The 14596-nt window shown below is 39.2% G+C and overlaps 1 protein-coding gene across 6 annotated transcripts in view; it reads left to right on the forward strand.

Moving 5' to 3' along the window:
- The window catches only part of pcdhac2 (protocadherin alpha subfamily C, 2), a 116872-nt gene that overhangs the window by 40250 nt on the left and 62026 nt on the right, over window positions 1-14596 (forward strand). The window lies entirely within an intron of this gene.

The following is a 14596-nucleotide window of genomic DNA, read 5'->3' on the forward strand; positions in this document are numbered from 1 at the left end:
AACCACAAATGTCTAGTCATTTATTAAAGATCTGAATTGACAAAGCACGAATGAAAAAAGACATAGAAAGAACATGAAAATAGCAAGTTTTTCATATTGTCGCACAAATAAAAGTGCAAACCCTCCAAAAAACCTCTAAAACCACAAAGCAAAGAAAGATCTTCCAGTTGTAAAGGCAGGTGCCTTTGACTTCTATATGATCTCGACAGTTTTTAGATGGCGTATTTTTGCTTTCAGTTTTGTTGTGGTTTTGTTGCATAATCATGAAGAAAATCATATTAAAAAAAAAAAAAAATTCAGTTAAACTCTTAAAAAAGACTTTAGCACTTACCTGCCTAGTAACACCCTTTTATCACCCAGTATCAGGTTTTCTTCCTGCTTCATTATCCCCTTCCTGGTAACTTCGTTGGTGCATATGACATAGCTAAATAGGGTGACACCACCCCCAATTTCCGCCCTGCAGGAAAGGATAGGGGACCTGTGTAGGAGGTGTAAGGGATAGACAGGCGTAATGTATCACAGGAGTGAATATTATGAATGTTTTTATGACAGGCATGCGTATGTTTTGGCAAATAACTGTTTACTTGAATCATAAACTAACTGTTTATTTTTGTCAAAAAACAGCAATGGAGAGATGTGAACATCCAGTACTTTCAAAGGTTTATTTTTATTTCAATAGATTTCTAAAAAGCGCATACTGTGCGTATTTTTGCAGATTTTTTCGCTAATTTGTGCAGTTTTTTTGTATTGTTCATCAAAATTGTGCCATTAAGTCCTATGGAGGCTTCAAAAAACATGCACAGAAGGATCAAAGTCAGAAAGGTTTTCCCGCTGTTTCCGATCGTACAGATAAGAAAATTTAGTGACTTTCAGATCGCCAATACGATATTATCGTGACTTATACGATTTTTTCGTAAGCATTTTCATGACATTTCCGATCATCAGAAATTATCACATCTAATCCGAATTTTACCCATTTCGGGATTTGAACTCGTACTTTGATGATTCAGCCCCTAAATATGTTATATGAGTTGTATACATATATACACTAAGGGGGACATTTACAGTGGCTTGCAAAAGTATTCAGCCCCCTTGAACTTTTCCACATTTTGTCACATTACAGCCACAAACATGAATCAATTTTATTGGAATTCCACGTGAAAGACCGATACAAAGTGGTGTACACATGAGAAGTGGAAGGAAAATCATACATGATTCCAAACATTTTTTTACAAATAAATAACTGCAAAGTGGGGTGTGCGTAATTATTCAGCCCCCTGAGTCAATACTTTGTAGAACCAACTTTTGCTGCAGCTTTTGCACATCTAGAGACTGAAATCCTTGCCCATTCTTCTTTGCAAAACAGCTCCAGCTCAGTCAGATTAGATGGACAGTGTTTGTGAACAGCAGTTTTCAGATCTTGCCACAGATTCTCCATTGGATTTAGATCTGGACTTTGACTGGGCCATTCTAACACATGGATATGTTTTGTTTTAAACCATTGTTGCCCTGGCTTTATGTTTAGGGTCGTTGTCCTGCTGGAAGGTCAACCTCTGCCCCAGTCTCAAGTCTTTTGCAGACTCCAAGAGGTTTTCTTCCAAGATTGCCCTGTATTTGGCTCCATCCATCTTCCCATCAACTCTGACCAGCTTCCCTGTCCCTGCTGAAGAGAAGCCCCCCCAGAGCATCATGCTGCCACCACAATATTTGACAGTGGGGATGGTGTGTTCAGAGTGATGTGCAGTGTTAGTTTTCCGCCACACATAGCGTTTTGCATTTTGGCCAAAAAGTTCCATTTTGGTCTCATCTGACCAGAGCACCTTCTTCCACACGTTTGCTGTGTCCCCCACATGGCTTGTGGCAAACTGCAAATGGGACTTCTTATGGTTTTCTGTTAACAATGGCTTTCTTCTTGCCACTCTTCCATAAAGGCCAACTTTGTGCAGTGCATGACTAATAGTTGTCCTATGGACAGATTCCCCCACCTGAGCTGTAGATCTCTGCAGCTCGTCCAGAGTCACCATGGGCCTCTTGGCTGCATTTCTGATCAGCGCTCTCCTTGTTCGGGCTGTGAGTTTAGGGGGACGGCCTTGTCTTGGTAGGTTTACAGTTGTGCCATACTCCTTCCATTTCTGAATGATCGCTTGAACAGTGCTCCGTGGGATGTTCAAGGCTTTGGAAATCTTTTTGTAGCCTAAGCCTGCTTTAAATTTCTCAATAATTTTATCCCTGACCTGTCTGGTGTGTTCTTTGGACTTCATGGTGTTGTTGCTCCCAATATTCTCTTAGACAACCTCTGAGGCTGTCACAGAGCAGCTGTATTTGTACTGACATTAGATTACACACAGGTGCACTCTATTTAGTCATTAGCACTCATCAGGCAATGTCTATGGGCAACTGACTGCACTCAGACCAAAGGGGGCTGAATAATTACGCACACCCCACTTTGCAGTTATTTATTTGTAAAAAATGTTTGGAATCATGTATGATTTTCGTTCCACTTCTCAGGTGTACACCACTTTGTATTGGTCTTTCACGTGGAATTCCAATAAAATTGATTCATGTTTGTGGCTGTAATGTGACAAAATGTGGAAAAGTTCAAGGGGGCCGAATACTTTTGCAAGCCACTGTATTAACGCACAAACGCTCCGAGTGTATTTTGCGTGTCAATTTCATACTTTGCTCGACAATTTCATACCTTGCGGGACAATTTTGTACCTTGCGACAAAATGTGTGCCACAAAATCGTATTGTCGCGCCGAGTACGAAAGTTTCGGATTCATTCAAGCTTCGTTATCGTGGCTTCCAAAATCATGCACAGAAGGATCAAAGTCGGAAAGGTTTTCACGCTGTTTACAATCATTCGGTACAAAAATTTCGGATCGCCAATACGATATTATCGCGACTAATGCGATTTTTTCGTAAGCATTTTCGTGATATTTGCGATCTTCAGAAATTATTGTATCCAATCCGAATTTTATCCATTCGGGATTTAAACTCGTGATTTGATGAATGTAGCCCTAAGTATATATTGTATTATTGTAGTAAAGGACCATAGATAAACTTCTAATAATGTAGCTGAAACCACCATAACCACTATTTAATACAAACTTCATGTCATAAGACCACTTTAAATACAGTTACAAATTCTGTAGTGTCTAATAATAATTACATCTCACTATCCCTCTCACCTGTCTTTACATGTGGTTATGAGTCAAAGTTGGTTATTGGGAAAGACAGTTAGCTCTAATACACTCTCTGCAAAGGTAGCACATAGTAATGTATTGGAGCTGTCATCCAAAATTTGATTTGTGCATAAAGAGAGGCAGATTTATGAGAGCAGGATCATAAAGAGTAATTTCATTATTTAAAAAAGGTATTAAATCTCGTATTACATTTTTATTTTGTCTGATTTCCCCTTTAAAAATACACAAATATACTGTATATATATACATATAATATAAATGTCATTGTCATTTGCTTCTCTCTAACATGTCAAGCATCTTCTATCCTAATTTGGCTACCTCTGTTTATTAGTTTATTATTAGTAGGGATGCGCGGATCTGTCCCATTTCGCTTTGGCAAAAAAAATCGCAAAACGGCAGTAAAATTCACGAAACGTCAAAAAATCTGTGAAGCATGCTTGACACGCAACTTTTTTGTCACATTTGTCTATGGCTGTGTGCATATTTCATAATTTTTTAAATTTCATAATTTTTTTTGACGCACACAGCACTTCTTTTTGAGGCACAACATTTTTTAAGTTTCATCGTTGTAACGAATCTTTGCCTGAATTTGGGCAGATATCGATCGGCCAGGTTAGAAAATCCAGTCGGATCAGGGGACGCATCATTGATGCGGTCCCCAAACTGACTTCCCCATTGCCGCCTACATAATCCGGTCATTTGGCCCCATGGTCAAACGATCGGATTATTTTTTTTTTAACTTCAAGCTCCCCGATATCGCCCACCCTTAGGTGGGGATATCTGGGGAAGATCCGCTTGCTTGGCGATCTCGCCAAGCGAGCGGATCTTACCGTGTATGGGGACCTTTACTAATTTCTGCTTAGCAAACAATCCTCTGTTACTGTACTTATCAATACACTCTGTAAAAACCTGTACAATTTTCTGTATTTCGAACTCATTACTCTTTATGACCCAACCTATTCACAAGATATTGCTTCTAAAGCATACATTTTACTATAAGGAATGGCATAGTACAGGTATCGGACCCCTTATCCGGAAACCCATTATCCAGAAAGCTCCGAATTACGGAAAGCCCGTCTCCCATAGACTCCATTTTAATCAAATAATTCAGAATTTTAAAACTGATTTCCTTTTTCTCTGTAATAATAAAACAGTACCTGTAATTGATCCCAACTAAGATATAATCAATCCTTATTGGATGCAAAACAATCCTATTGGGTTTAATTAATGCTTTATTGATTTTTTAGCAAACTTAAGGTATGGAGATCCAAATTACGGAAAGACCCCTTATCCGGAATACCCTTGGTCCCGAGCATTCTGGATAACGGGTCCTATACCTGTACTACATTGTATAACATTCTCAAAAGCTTCTTCATGGTCATTCTCACCTAAGACTAGAGGAAGTTTTCTCACATCTGAAAATGTGCCCACTTGATATACTTCTTTGAATACCCTGTTTAATTAACCTATCTATTAATTCTTCCCCTCCCATTTAAAACTATTCTAACATCACACACCAGTTATTTGTGATTTTCTTAATCTCCTCAATAATCACCACATATGGTCCAGTCCCTCCAGATCTATTAACTCTGGTCTTTTCTTGTTTGTGAGCCATTTATACATTGATGCCCTGATTCTAACCTGAATTAAACCCATGTACCTCACAATTTGCCCTCCTTCCCTCTTCCAACATCATAACATGCCAGAAATATCTATTTCCATTAAAGAATCCTCTATCATGCCCGATTCTTTCTAGACCTAGTGCTTTTGGGATATCTTTGGCTTTGTCCTCTCCTTCACTAACTAAATCATTCTCTTAGGAAAAACTAGTTTATAATAGATGCAGCTGCCAGGCACTACATTTCCAATGGCATTCCTTTGCCATTCCCTACACTGTCTTCTACAACTTTTCTGGATAAAATTAAAAGTACCGACCCTGATATTCAAAGCAGTTCACAACTTTGCCCAAACCTATATGTCTAAAAACTTATCTCCAAGTACTCAACAAACTACTTGTTGACCTAGAGGCACTTAAGCAGTTCCAAAATTAGAACTTGCATTATATATTTGGTGCCTGATGTTTATGGAGATTAGAAATTAAATAATTGCTGCAGGTCTCTCTCTATTGGGAAAAATAACAGGAACAATTCTCCTTTAGTGTACTTTATATGAGTGCCGTGAGGTTGGTAGCATGCCAGTATAATAGTGCAATCACAAACAAAATGTATTCAGAATGCACATGTATTGTAAGGGAACTGTATTGGTTGTGCAATGGCATAGGGCTTAGCATTTCTCCCAGGTGTTGCTGGGGTGTTGGGTTTGATTCCTACTATGTTGCTGTATGGAGTTTGTTGGTTTCATCCCACACTCTAACTCAGTGATCCCTAACCAGTGGCTCCTGTTCAGCATGTTGCTCACAAGTCCAGGGTCGGACTGGGGGGTGCAGGGCCCACCGGGGCTCCCGCCCCAGGGGCCCTGCAGGTGCCCCAGCCGCGTCCCCTAACCCCCCCCCAGGGGCCCCCCTAACCCCCCCGAAGGGCCCCCGCCTGACGTCCTCCCCTAGCGCGTATAAATTGAACGTGTCGGGGAGGAACAGTCAGTAGCCGGGAGCGCCGGCAAAGGTCGGACTGGGCCGCTGGGGCCCACTAGGGCCGGGGCCCACCGGGATTTTTCCCGGTGTCCCGGCGGCCCAGTCCGACCCTGCACAAGTCTCTTGGATGTTGCTCCCCCAATTTTTTCATGCTTTTGTTGCTCCCTAACTCTTTTTACATTTAAATGTGGCTGACATGTAAAAAAAGGTTGGGGACCCCTGCTTTAAATGATAAATGTAGTGAGACAAATATGTAAACCGTGTTTTGTCTATGGAACAAGATACAAGCTGGAATTGTAGGGCTAGGCAGTCAAGCAGCTAGGGCCATGGGTGTTAATATCTACAGCAGGTATATCGTTAAAGACTGCCACAGAATGTAATCCTCATGTCCCAATCTGCTGTGCAGCACAGCAGAAAATAAGCTGTGTTCCACCTCTAATTTAATTCACATGTCTTTTTAATAAGTTAATAAAGCATTGCTACAGGGTTTGTTTGTTTTTTATTTCTTATTTATTCCATAAAGGATAATCCAATACAAAAATGACAGTATTCAATGCTTTAAATACATGGTGGAATATTTTCCAATTTTTTTAATGTGCTAGTCATTTAATATATAGCTTCCAAACTTATCTCTCTCCCTCTCTATACATAAATACATTCTTATAATTAAACAAGCAAACAGTATCTAACAGTTATTTCTTATTAGCAACCACCTGTACCTGATTTATGTCTTTACGTATGATATGAACGCTCCCTGTAGCTGCTTTTTAGTAGCACAAGGTGTCACTGTGTTAGCATGAGCACTATGAATCACAACAATGAGATGTGCCTTGGATTTTTATTTTTTATCATCGTTCAGAATCTTTGCAATAAAAACATGAACCTTTCACACAATATTATACCTAAAGCAACATCGTTTAATACCTCACTCTTTTAAAATAAAAACCTTACAGCTACGGTAATTATTTGTCACTTTTCTTCGAGATGGGCTTAACATGGAAGTGCTGGATGTCTTGGTGGTGGGGGACCCAGACTTTAGTTCTGATTTGTTTGAGAAATAGGGTTAATGGGCAGATTGGATATTCAGTGATGGAAGAGCTCGAAAAAGGGACAGCAGTTGGGAATTTAGCCCACGATCTGCAAATGGACCCTAGAAGCCTTTTCAATCGTAAGTTCCAAATAAATTATGATACTAAGACTCAGTATTTTGATATTAACACCAAAAATGGAATGTTGTATATCAGCAACAAAATAGACAGAGAAGAACTTTGTGGCAGCAGTGTGACCTGTGAGATAAAACTAGGAATTGTTCTGGACAAGCCTCTTGAGGTTTTTCAAATAGAAATACAAGTTTTGGATATGAATGACAATTCTCCCGTTTTTCCTGAAGATATAAATATTTTAAAAATTGTGGAGTCTTCTGTCCCTGGTGCACAGTTTCCACTGGAAGCTGCTTATGATCCAGATGTGGGCTCTAATTCGTTGTGTTTGTATGACCTAAGCCCAAAGGACCTTTTCAGTATAGAAAGTCCTTCTAAGGATAACAAAAGCAAATCTCTGGTGCTAGTCTTGAATCAGGCATTGGATCGGGAGAAGCAAGCATCTCATCTATTAACTCTTACAGCTGCAGACTGTGGGACTCCAAAGAGATCCGGGACAACCCAAATAAGGATCTTGGTTCAAGATGTGAATGATAATGCCCCTACATTTAGGCATCCGATATACAGGGTGTCCATACCAGAAAATTATGCAGTAGGCAGCCTGATAGTAGTCCTCAAGGCTACTGATTTGGATGAAGGTGAAAATGGAGTAATTGAATATTCATTTAGCAGCATTGGCTCTCGAAGTGTTAAGCAGCTATTTAAAATAGAGAAGAACAATGGGGAAGTTCATCTGAAAGGTCTTCTTGATTATGAAAATAAAAAATATTATGAAATACATGTCCAAGCTAAGGATACTGCTCAGCTGCCAATGACAGGTCATTGTAAAGTGATTGTAGATGTCACTGATGTGAATGATAACCCCCCCGAAATTAAAATATCTTCACTGTCAGGTGCAGTAAAAGAAGACTCAAGTCCGGGCTTTGTGATTGCCCTTTTTACTGTTACAGACAGGGATTCAGGGCCAAATGGCCAAGTCAGATGCCAAATACCAGATAACCTCCCATTTTATTTAGATTCCAAATTCTCAAACTATTATTCATTGGTTCTGAAAGACAATCTAGATAGGGAATCGGTGGCAGAGTATAATGTACCCATTTCAGCAACAGATAATGGAATACCTGCATTATCTACTACGGCTTATATATATTTTTCGGTAGATGATATAAATGACAACCCGCCTCTTTTTACAGAGGAATTATACTTTTTTTCTATTGCAGAGAATATTCTTCCAGGGTCCTTGATTTTTCAGGTTTCTGCTTCAGATAAAGACTCCGGTAAGAATGCTCAGCTTCTTTATGCTTTGCTAGAATCGTATGTGGAAGGAATGTCTGTTTCCCACTTTATTTCTATCAATCCTGATTCAGGAAATGTGTTTTCAGTGGATTCATTTGATTACGAAAAGATGCAAATGTTTCAGCTCCAAGTTGAAGTCAAAGATCATGGTTTGCCATCCTTAAGCAACACGGCAAACATAACTGTGTTTATTCAGGACCAGAATGATCATTCACCTGAAGTGCTCTCTCCTGTGCCCACCAGTGAAATGGTGTTGAGATCAATGAAGGTTGGACACCTGGTAACAAAATTAAGGGCAGTAGATGCAGATGCTGGATATAATGCTTGGCTTACCTATGAAATGGATCCAGTCTCCAATACAACCCTATTTAGTGTAGACAGCTATTCAGGAGAGATAAGAATTGCACGCAACATCAAAGAGACAGAAGAAAATATGCACAAGTTGGTAGTAATCGTAAGAGACCATGGACAACCTTCTAAATCAACACTAGCCACTATAATGATCAATATTGTGGAGACCAGTGAAGGAAAAAATAATGATTATATAATGGTGGTCAAGAGTGAACATCAAACCACAGGTCCAGCTGAGCATCTGATCATTGCTGCTGCTGTCATGTTCAGCACACTTGTCTTTATATTTATATTTTACAAAGGATTTCAGTTCTACATGGTCTTTAAGGATATGGACAGGCAACACAGGACTGAGGACTTTGAGTATGTTAGAAATGACTGGACTCTTTTAGAGCACCAAAAATGCAAAATTCCTCTGTACTTTACTTCACGCAGCGACAATAACGCAACTTTAACCCTCCATCGCACATCTTGCAGTACCAGTGATAGACGAATAGCTGAGCAACTGGTGCTGGATAATAATCAGCAAGGGGAAACAAGTAGAGATTTTGAGGTAGGATAAGCAGATATTTCACATATTCATTTACATTGCCATATAATGAGTCTTTTCATTGATGCATCCCACTACAATAATTGCTTTTTTTATTCTATTACATAAGTTGTCCAACATTACACATCATAAATGATTCTTACTAACAAACATGTCAATCTATTTGCTGATCTAAAAGACAAACCTTTCTTCATCTAGTCTCTGCTGTATAACTTAGCAGTATGCAATTATATACACTTTATTTTTGCATTTGTATTGTAGTTTGGCTATTTATACCATAATGAACAGATTTAAAATAACAATATGAAAGCATGCATGTATATCAAAATATTTTAGCAATACAGCTTATTATTTAATTGCATAATTTCCCATAGTTTGCTTTATAAATGATATAATTTGTAGGTTCTAAATCATTGTAATTATTTTCCTTATATGCTACGTGATGTACAATTTATTTTCTGAGTTCAATATTTTATAGGGCTTTTTACACTCTTCTTTAATATCAATAGCTGGGTGTGGCAACTGTAGAATGTAGATAGAACCTCTATTACCTACATCATTTCTAGTCAGGGAAAGCATATCTTCATAAATGTATAGCTTGTTTTGCACGCAATATTAATTTGTGCAGCTTAGTTACCATCAAGTTAAAGGTACTGTTTTATTAGTAGATAATATGAATTTGCTTAATGTGAATTATATGGGAAATACCAATCCCATATTTCATAGCTTTTGTACAATGAGCTTTCAAATAACAGATCCCATATTTGTATCATAACCTCTATCAATGGGTTAAATACAAAAAAAAAATATATATATATATATATATATATATATATATATATATATAGTGCTTCAATTAAGGATTAATAGGATTGCATTACAGGTATGGGATCCCTTATCCGGAAACCCGTTATCCAGAAAGTTCCGAATTGCAGAAAGGCCATCTCCCATAGACTCCATTATAAGCAAATAATTCTAATTTTTAAAAATGATTCCCTTTTCTCTGTAATAATAAAACAGTACCTGTACTTGATCCCAACTAAGATATAATTACCCCTTATTGCGGGCAGAGCAGCCCTATTGGGTTTATTTAATGGTTAAATGATTCCCTTTTCTCTGTAATAATAAAACAGTACCTGTACTTGAACCCAACTAAGATATAATTAATCCTTATTGGAGGCAAAACAAGCCTATTGGGTTTATTCAGTATTAAAATGATTTTTAGCAGACTTAAGTTATGGAGATCCAAATTATGGAAAGATCCCTTATCTGGAATACCCCGGGTCCGGAGCATTCTGGATAACGGGTACCATACCTGTATTAAAAAGTAGTGATGAGCAGGGTCGGACTGGGACACCGGGAAAAAACCCGATGGGCCCTGCGTCCCAAACCCAATCCCTGTTGCTGCTTCCCCTGGTTGCCAATTCCTCCCTTAACGCGTTTCACTTATGCGTGCTCAGGGGAGGATGTCGGGCGGGTGGCGAGGGCCCCTGCAGGGGGTTTGGGGGGGCCTCTGCGGGGGGTGTGGGTGACACGGCCGGCGGGGACACCAGTCCAACCCTGATGATGAGCAACTTTTTTCACCAGGCGAGGATTCACTGCAAAATTCTGCATTTCGCCATTGGCAAATTGTGGCGAAAACTGTGGCTAAAATTTGTCGCAACTAAAAATTCCCGGAGAAAAGACACCCATTGACTTTAATACATTTGCGAGAAAAAAGCTGTGAGCATAATAAACAATTGTCACATGTAAAAACTAGTCTGGAAAGGTACTTTTAAGCCAAGATTAGTGTGAAGAAATGAATTAACAGAAGTAGCCTTGCCCCAGCCTCTCTGTTGGAGTTGAAACAATAAGATGTGAGGAACCATATAATTTATTTAATTGGTTAAGCAATATATTCACATCTACCCCCAAGACATGTTTATATGTATCCTGGTTTATAGGAACCAGCTTTAGTAAGGAAACCTGATTTTTTTTTTCTTGCCCTTTAGTCCTGCTCATATAAAGCTCTTTCCTTACACCGTCTCACCCCTGTGTGAATAATAAAGAGGCAAATGTATGCTTAGTCATCCCTCCCTCCTTAACCTCTGTGGGATGCAGCAATCAATATCCAGATAATCTGACAGATGTGCTTTCTATGCAGGAATACTAAACGCTAGAACAAAATAAACGCTGCAGTTTGGCAGTGTATATAGGTACAGTATGTGCATTTAACAAACTTTTGCATTACTACTTCTATAATGCTTATCAATATTGCAAATGTGGCTGTACAAATTTGAATGCTGACCTATTATGTTTTCTTTTGTTTAAATGTTAATCTACAGTGGCTTAAATTTGCCATAAATAAAAAATGCAGGTGCTGACCTATGTGTTTTGCAGGTAAAAGCTTCTGAGTACAGAGGCATCAAAAAAATTCAAGAGCAATAACAACAATGGATTGTGTTGATTAAAACGTAGGTATAACGCAAAATAAAGCTAAATGTAACAAGACTTAACAGAGTACACATACCTAATGGGATGGGATAATCAAAACATACAAAGAAAGATTTCCACTAATGATCATTCATTAACGATAGGCTGTGCTAACCATCATGGTTTTTTCCCCATTTTTTGGTGTGCTACAAACCACTAGCAGGCAGGACATGTTCTGCAAGTGGAACAATTCCATGGCAGGATAGCAGTCTGTTGGCTGTGGGTAGTATTGTTTGTGGCTTGCCTGACCATTTTTTAGCTTCATATACACATCAGCCAATGATGTAATTTGGACCAGCATGAGGAAGGTCAAATTGGATCAAGATCCACTGATTTTACAATCTAACCAGTTAATCTTCTGATGCATGGCCATAATAGTCCAGTTTTGTAGCAAATTTGCTAAAGTGCACTGCATTTGCAACCAACAAGATATTTGCTTTTATTTTCTCACATAGTAAGTAAAACTATTTATACTGAGGTCTCATCAAATGCAAATATTGGATAATGTGAACAAAAATAGCAACCACGGTATTAGATGTTGCACATCTATGTGTGGCCAGGCTAGACTTGAGAGGGCCTGTGGGGGGGGGCACCTATTGCAGCCATTTACATCTTTGATTCTGACTGTTCTAGATTGGCTGGTAAGTGGCACTGGACCAAAGCAACTTCAGCATTATTACAGTTATTAACTGTGGAGAGGGGTAAAGGTTTTGCTCACCTTAATTCAGACAGTACCTATAAGGGCTAATCCAGCCTAAAGTTTGGCCTGTTTAACATTTGGAAGAAGGGGGGGTTTATCTTGCCAGTTCTGTAATTGCCCGGGGGTGTCAGTTTTCCCTAGTGACCAGGAGCTTGGTCTCATTGGAACACATTTACTTGGTGGTGCTATGCGGCTGAAGATCCTAAGGTGGAAACAGGCTTCAGTAAGAGAATTTAGTGTTAGGAATGATATGAGAATGAGTGAGAGATATGATCAGGGTAGTTAGTAGAGCAGTCAGAGGCTTCAACAAGGAGACTAGGAGTGTTAGTACCCTGTAGTGCCCCTGGCAAGCATAGAGACTCAAGAGGAAAGGTTTAGGAATAGAAAATTCTTGGAGAAATTTGCAAAGGTTAGCATTGGGTAGTGCTGGGGATTAGTTTGCCTATTACTGAGTACTAGCTCTGGCTGTCATTAATACTATGCTTGTTTGAATAGTGATGAAAAGTATTAAGATTTGTTCTGTGTGTGTAAATTACATGTATGGTTTATGTTGTAAAAAAAGTGTAAAAATATATTCTATCCTGTTCTTATAATGACCCACAGACAGTCATTATAAGAACGTTAATACAAGTGACTTTTCGAATCGAGATATTGACAGAATGCTGTAACGTTAATATCAGTCTTGTAATAAATTCTAATGCTTTATGCCACATCAGAGCAGGCAAACCTGAAAAAAAATCGTGAAATTTAAAGAAAGCTGAAGGAAAAGTTCATTATAAGTCAGCTGGTTAATTTACATTAACTGCTCAGCCTGAACAGATGTATTTTCTGCCCCTGTATGTTGATTTATGAGTGAACAGATGCATTCGCTGCCTCTTTCTCTTGATTTATGGAGGCCTCGAGTCTCACAAAACCTCTGTGTTGCAGCTACCATAGAGCTGTAAATGTGCTCTTCTGTTCATTTGTGATGGGCAAAGCGATTTGATAGCACCCAGGCTTATAGTATTACTTGTACTAAATCATTCATGCCTTATTTTAGAGGAATGTAAATAAAATTTTAAGGGAATAAAACTTTGCAAACGTTAAGAAAACATATTTTCAGTTTGCTGTTATATTGTTCATTAGTTAATACACTGCAAAATGTAATTATGCAGAGCATTTTTTGAAGATGTATACATTCTAAACTAAAAAACTGAAATAGATAATGTACAAATTATTGCTTCTATAATGATCAGGTTCAGACTGACAGGCCCAGACCCAGACCCGATCCCCACCCACCGACCAACCACTGCCCTCTCTCTCCTGCTGCTCTCTACCGCCCCCCCCCCCCGATTGCAGTGAGGTATAAAGTACACACTTGAGGGGGGAGGGGCTGGCGGTGGGTGAGGACTCATGGGCCCCTGAGGGGGTGTGCCCCTGGGGTAGCAGCCCTGGTAGGCCTTGCACGCCCCAGTCTGTCCCTTATAATAATATACAATGTACTGCAATGCTTGAACTGTATAGCCAGGCCCGATGCCTTTCGCTGCTCCCCCAGCCGCAGGTGTCCTCCCCTGACACGTTTCACTTATGCATGCTTAAGGGAGGATGTTGGGAGAGAGTCCCTGTGGGGGACTAGGGGGGCACGTTGGGGGACGGAGCATGGCGGCGACGCAGCCAGCAGGGGCACCTTGGGGGCCGCGGGGCCCCTGGGGTAGTATCCCCGGTGGGCCCTGCACCCCTCCAGTTTGACCCTGTGTGTAGCTATACATATATCTGGAAATATAAGTAATGTTCTTGCTTATTTTACTTGTACTGGGACTGAGTTGAATGAGAGGCAGGGGGGGACCTGGATAGAAAACTAAGAAATAAAAGGTAACAATAACAATAAAATTATAGTATGTAGAAATCAGTGACCCCCATTTGAAAGCTGGTACGAGGTAGAACAGGAAGGCAAATAATTCAAAAATGATATCAAATAAAATATGAAGGCCAATAAAAATATACCAAGAATAAACCATTCAATAACATATCAGAAATTAATATTCAGGGACACTACCCCTTTAACTATGTTACTATTCTGGCACAATTTAGAAAAGAAATAAAGAAATAAAGCTATCAATCTTCCTGCCCTGTGCTTTCCGTCTATTGAGTCATTATATGACATTGGCCTTATGAATTAATGCTGTGAATACAGCAAACTGAACAGACTGACCTTTCTGAATTTTTCTTTTCTCTGTATCATTTACAGAAATATTTACCCTTCTTTTATTTCTTTTCAGCCTTTAATTATTTA

This window comes from Xenopus tropicalis, chromosome 3 (genome assembly GCF_000004195.4).
Source record: "Xenopus tropicalis strain Nigerian chromosome 3, UCB_Xtro_10.0, whole genome shotgun sequence".
NCBI lineage: Eukaryota > Metazoa > Chordata > Amphibia > Anura > Pipidae > Xenopus > Xenopus tropicalis.